The following is a 5,325-nucleotide window of genomic DNA, read 5'->3' on the forward strand; positions in this document are numbered from 1 at the left end:
CCTGGTTGTGTTGTGGCTAATAGAGTATATATATGTCTTGTGTTTATTTACTGTTGTAGTCATTCCCAGCTGAATATCAGGTCACCCCCGGCTCTCACAGCATCTTACCTATCTGAATAGCTTCAACTCCCCACTAGTCCTTCACTTGCACTTTACTCATCCACAAATCTTTCATCCTCGCTCAAATTAATGGGGAAATTGTCGCTTTCTCGGTCCGAATCTCTCTCACTTCATGCGGCCATCATTGTAAACAATAGGGAACTTTGCGTATATGTTCAATTGACTACGTCACGCTACTTCCGGTAGGGGCAAGCCTTTTTTTATCAGATACCAAAAGTTGCGATCTTTATTGTCGTTGTTCTATACTAAATCCTTTCAGCAAAAATATGGCAATATCGCGAAATGATCAAGTATGACACATAGAATAGATCTGCTATCCCAGTTTAAATAAAAAAAAAATTCATTTCAGTAGGCCTTTAAGCAAACTATGAATAATAAAACACGCCAAAACATGTGTCCTTTATCATAGCTACACATATGACAAAAAAACGCGTGAAAATCAGTGGTGTTCAGTGACGTAAAATGAATTAAATGTTCATTGCTCCTGCCAAATAAATTGCACTGAGTGGAGGGACCACTACAAGATGTCGGCCCCGCATCTTGTCTGCGCCGGTAGGCAGTAGCGCTCGATGCTGCGTCTACTTATATATGTCTATGGAGCCAATGGCAAGGCGGAGGACTTTTTGTCCAGCCTCGCAACCAGGGTACTTCCGCTTATAGTGTCACGCTTTTACAAATACAAGGTAGTCACACTCACGTTAAGTAACATGAATTTAGTCATATTTCGGCGACTGCAGTCACCATATACATATTGAATAAACAAGCACCGATTGCAACGATGTCCTAAAGAAATTTGACGTAGGTTTTAAATAAAAATATGTGTAACGTAATTGTGTTTGTATTGCAGCGTCCGGAAGAACGGAAAAACGTTCTTTATAACTTTTATTGCGCTACCAATCCCAGCACACAGGTTTTTTTTGGGTTTTTTTACATTTTATAAACCTTTATTTGTAATCTGTATCCAGCACACAGGTTTATATTCGTCTTTTTACTTTATCCCACCAACACTTCCTCGTTCTGCGCCAATCACCTTCCACTGCTTCCAGGCGCCGCGCGATACGTTCAAAACCATGGGAACTCCGGACATCAACACCAACAGGTCGTTACAGTTTGATAAAAACGCAAATTATTACTACGACTACTGTATACTTTGAAATGTTTTTGGTTTCATATAATCCCCATAAAACACAATTTAAAAGTATTTGATTGAACAAAGCAAATGTATAAAAAGTGTAAGCAAATTTGTATGTATGTAAAATAAAATCATGATTAGATAAGTCTAGAGCTATTTTATTGCACTAAATATATAATATTCATTGATACAGAGTGCATTTTAAACACACTGTATGATTTATAAATTTAGTTAAATCTGTGTATGGGATTTTGATGAAGGGTTAATTAAGACTGTGCGCAAAGTCATCAGCGCTGTATTAATACTGCGGCAGAAAAAACATGTTTGTATATCTTATTTCAGAATTTAAGGAATATATGCCTGAACTGACATTTCATGTAAATATAAATGAACATTTCCTCAAGTGAGTAGGACTAGATTAGATTACAAATGTATTGATCGTTTAACAACACCATATAGGGAGTATAATATAGAGTACAGTGACAAACGCAGTACAGCACGCAGAGCAATCAGGTAATGTACATGTATGTATGTATGTATGTACGTATGTATGTATGTATGCATGTATGTATTACACATAAGAGAGAATATCATTTGATTGCGCAATGTCCCTGTGCACCGCCACATCCTCCCCTTCCCTACTCATAGAGGTACAGTTAGATGGCATGGGGAACAAAGGAGTTTGAGTGTTTATTTGGCCCCGGGACATGGCCAGCAGGGTGTTCAGAAATCTCTCTGCAGCCATCGCATTATTTATTATAAGAGGCTAGAATTCAATATAAGACCATATAATTGAATCGTTAAAATAGATTAAACAAGCATGGGTGTATGTTGTAACTTATCACACACACAGGAAAGGAAAAAGGTAGCGATTAATCATCCCTGCAGGGGAATCGAACCACAGTCTCGTCAACTCCCCAATCCTAGAGCCCATGCATGACTGAGTAAGCAGTAAGCACTGTTACATACAACACTTGAATGTAAAACAATTTTACATAAATACCTTTCAGGTTGCTTTGTTGACAATGCAAAGTCTCTTGTAAAGCAGTAGTCTCCAACCACCGGTCCGTGACGCATTTGCTACCAGGCCGCACAGAAACATGAAATAATTTATCAACGACGGCATTTTCTCTGACTTAACTTTGTCCTGTCCCACTAGAACACACTTGTTCATTAATTTTTAATCAAACATCTGATAGGAGGCCGCCATTTGTTATACTTTTGTTACATGAGAAAATGCACATTAATGAATATAGAATTCCATTTGCAGTCCCCGGCAGGTTGACATGTCCAACTCAAGGCCAAGGGGCCAAATCTGGCCTGCCACTTTATTTCACATGGCCCACGAAAGCCTGTCATTAAACTTTAAAACATTTTTTAAAAATTCTGTCTTAAAATATTTTCCATTTTGACAGAAAAAAACATATACTGCATGCAACTGCACATCCATCCATCCATTGTCTACCGCTTGTCCCTACTTATCTAATATTGTAACAAATATTTTTATTTTTTTCTTAAAATACACTCAAGTATCTGCTTGACTAATGTATTAATCTGTAATAAAAATGTTAATAATTTAGTGTTAGTTACATTTGTGTGAATTTAGGATGAAAGGTAGGTATAACCTGTAATATTAATGAAATATTACCTTTGTGTTCACTAATAATATAATATTTCTATTTATTATTTTACATTCCAAACTTTTTTGTTAAAAAAAAAAAAATATATATATATATATATCTGATGACTTATAATTTCGAAGCAATTATAAGTTTGGACACACCTTCTCATTCAATGTGTTTTCTTTATTTTCATGACTATTTACATTGTAGATAGTCACTGAAGGCATCAAAACTATGAATGAACACATGAGAACATTTTGTTGTAAACTGGGAGTTGTGTGTTAAAATCATGGTTGTTTTTTCAAATGATGTAAATGAGATGTGGTTGTAATGTACAAGTATGTGTCAATGAAAGGGCATTTTATGAATTTTCTTAATTTGATTACATGCTAAAGTATAATTTTATTGTTATAATTGTATTGCATGTTTTTGTAACTCTTTAACTTAGGTAGTCAGGGACTGCAGATGGAAATGAGCTATTTAGCTATAATCTGGTGCAGAACATATCTGTCTTTGAGCTTAATGTGTATGTACATTGTCCCTTCAAATAAAGACTAAACTAAACTAATGTGGAGTAATGTACTGGACAAAAAAAGGTGTAATAACTGAAAACATGTTTTATATTCTAGTTTCTTCAAAATAGCCACCCTTTGCGCACACTCTTGGCATTCTCTCGATGAGCTTCAAGAGGTAGTCACCTGAAATGGCTTTCACTTCACAGGTGTGCTTGAAGCTCATCCAGAGAATGCCAACAGTGTGCAAAGAAGTAATCAGAGCAAAGGGTGGCTATTTTGAAGAAACTAGAATATAAAACATGTTTTCAGTTATTTCACCTTTTTTTGTTTAGTACATAACTGTGATGGTACCGGGTAGAAGGAGACGGCACTGAGGCTGGGAGAGCGTTTAGCCTGGGGCGTATTTATTTAAAAGGGAAATTCTATATTTCTATATAAATATATATATATTATATATATATATATAATGCACATAATATATTATATTGTATAATATATTATGATATTATATTACATATTATATTATATATATCAATATATGTATATATCAGATGTGTATGTAACCAAACAGGAAATGGGTGTCAGACTATGTGTATAATTTAACTGGAAGGTTTTACCGTAAGTGTTGGAGGTGCGTGTTGAGAGGAGCGGTGCTGTCAGACAAGGGCAAGGCAGGCAGGGTTTGTCCAGGGGCGGAAGCGTGGTCGGGCGGCAGGAGAGAGTCGTCGTAGTCCGGGGGCAAGCGAGGAGTCGAGAACCAGGAAGCACGAGGAAGACAGGGAAGATCCAGGAGCGCACGACACACAGCGTGACTCGGGGACGCACACAGGGAGGGTACGATGTACAGATTGCTACGTTCTGGCAAAGGATCTCTGGTGGCGGTTGTTTAAGTAGCCGTCCCTCTCATCAGTGCCGGGTGTGTTGATTGAAGATGGAACGCAGCTGCCTGCAGCAGCTTGAGTGACGCGCGCGGTAGCGCGCTTGGAGGTGCGCTCAGCGCGGCTCCCAGATGATTGCGCACTAGTGTGCGTCTGGGCCGTGACAATAACTCCACTAGGGCTGCAACAACTAATCGATTAAATCGATTATAAAAATAGTTGACGTTTAATTTGGTCATCAATTCGTTGGATCTATGCTATGCGCATGCGCAGAGGCAATTAAAAAAAAATGTTTGTATTATTTTTATTTTTTATTTTTATAAACCTTTATTTATAAACTGCAACATGTACAAACAGCTGAGAAACAATAATCAAAATAAGTATGGTGCTAGTATGCTATTTTTTTCCCCAATAAAATACTGGAAAGGATAGAAATGTAATTTGTCTCTTTTATCCGATTATTAATCGATTAATCTAAGTAATAATCGACAGATTAATCGATTATCAAATTAATTGTTAGTTGCAGCCCTAAACTCCACATGTGTTAATTCATAGTTTTGATGCCTTCAGTGACAATCTACAATGTAAATAGTCATGAAAATAAAGAAAACGCATTGAATGAGGAGAAGGTGTGTCCAAACTTTTGGCCTGTACTGTATAGTTATTCATGTGCATTGTCCCATGTAACAACGATGTAAAAAATATAGCAAATGGCGACTTCCTATTACCAGTTTTATAATAGATCTATGAAGAAGCTTATTGTTGTGTCTGGTGGGACTGGCCAAAGTTAAGGAGGAGAAAATGCGGTCGGTTATTAATTATGTAATGCCTGGTAGCAAATGCGTCACGGACTGGTGGTTGTAAAAGACATCAGGAAGTAGCTTGTGCCAAACACTTTGTAAAAAAAAAATGAAATATCGGATTTTAGTATTTAGTGCTGCTGTTTATGTAGGCAATAAAAAACGTCATTTACCTTGGAGAGTGTGGGGTTTCTAGAAGTGTTCATAAGCAGTAAGAACAATCAATCCGGTTCCTGTGCAGACAGTTCAACTAGACTA

At 37.0% G+C, this 5,325-nt stretch overlaps 1 protein-coding gene across 2 annotated transcripts in view; it reads right to left on the reverse strand.

Annotated features, from left to right (window-relative positions):
• The window catches only part of LOC133655071 (engulfment and cell motility protein 2), a 164,193-nt gene extending 158,935 nt beyond the window's left edge, over window positions 1-5,258 (reverse strand). The window contains exon 1 of one of the 2 annotated variants that reach the window (XM_062054994.1): window positions 5,241-5,258. The gene's annotated coding sequence lies outside the window, so the exon portion shown is untranslated. Of the gene's footprint in view, window positions 1-2,255; window positions 2,427-5,240 lie in introns of those variants that run through there. The other variant, XM_062054987.1, reaches the window with a different exon arrangement.
• Window positions 5,259-5,325: the final 67 nt, after the last annotated feature.

The sequence above is a fragment of the Entelurus aequoreus genome, linkage group LG01 (assembly GCF_033978785.1).
Source record: "Entelurus aequoreus isolate RoL-2023_Sb linkage group LG01, RoL_Eaeq_v1.1, whole genome shotgun sequence".
NCBI lineage: Eukaryota > Metazoa > Chordata > Actinopteri > Syngnathiformes > Syngnathidae > Entelurus > Entelurus aequoreus.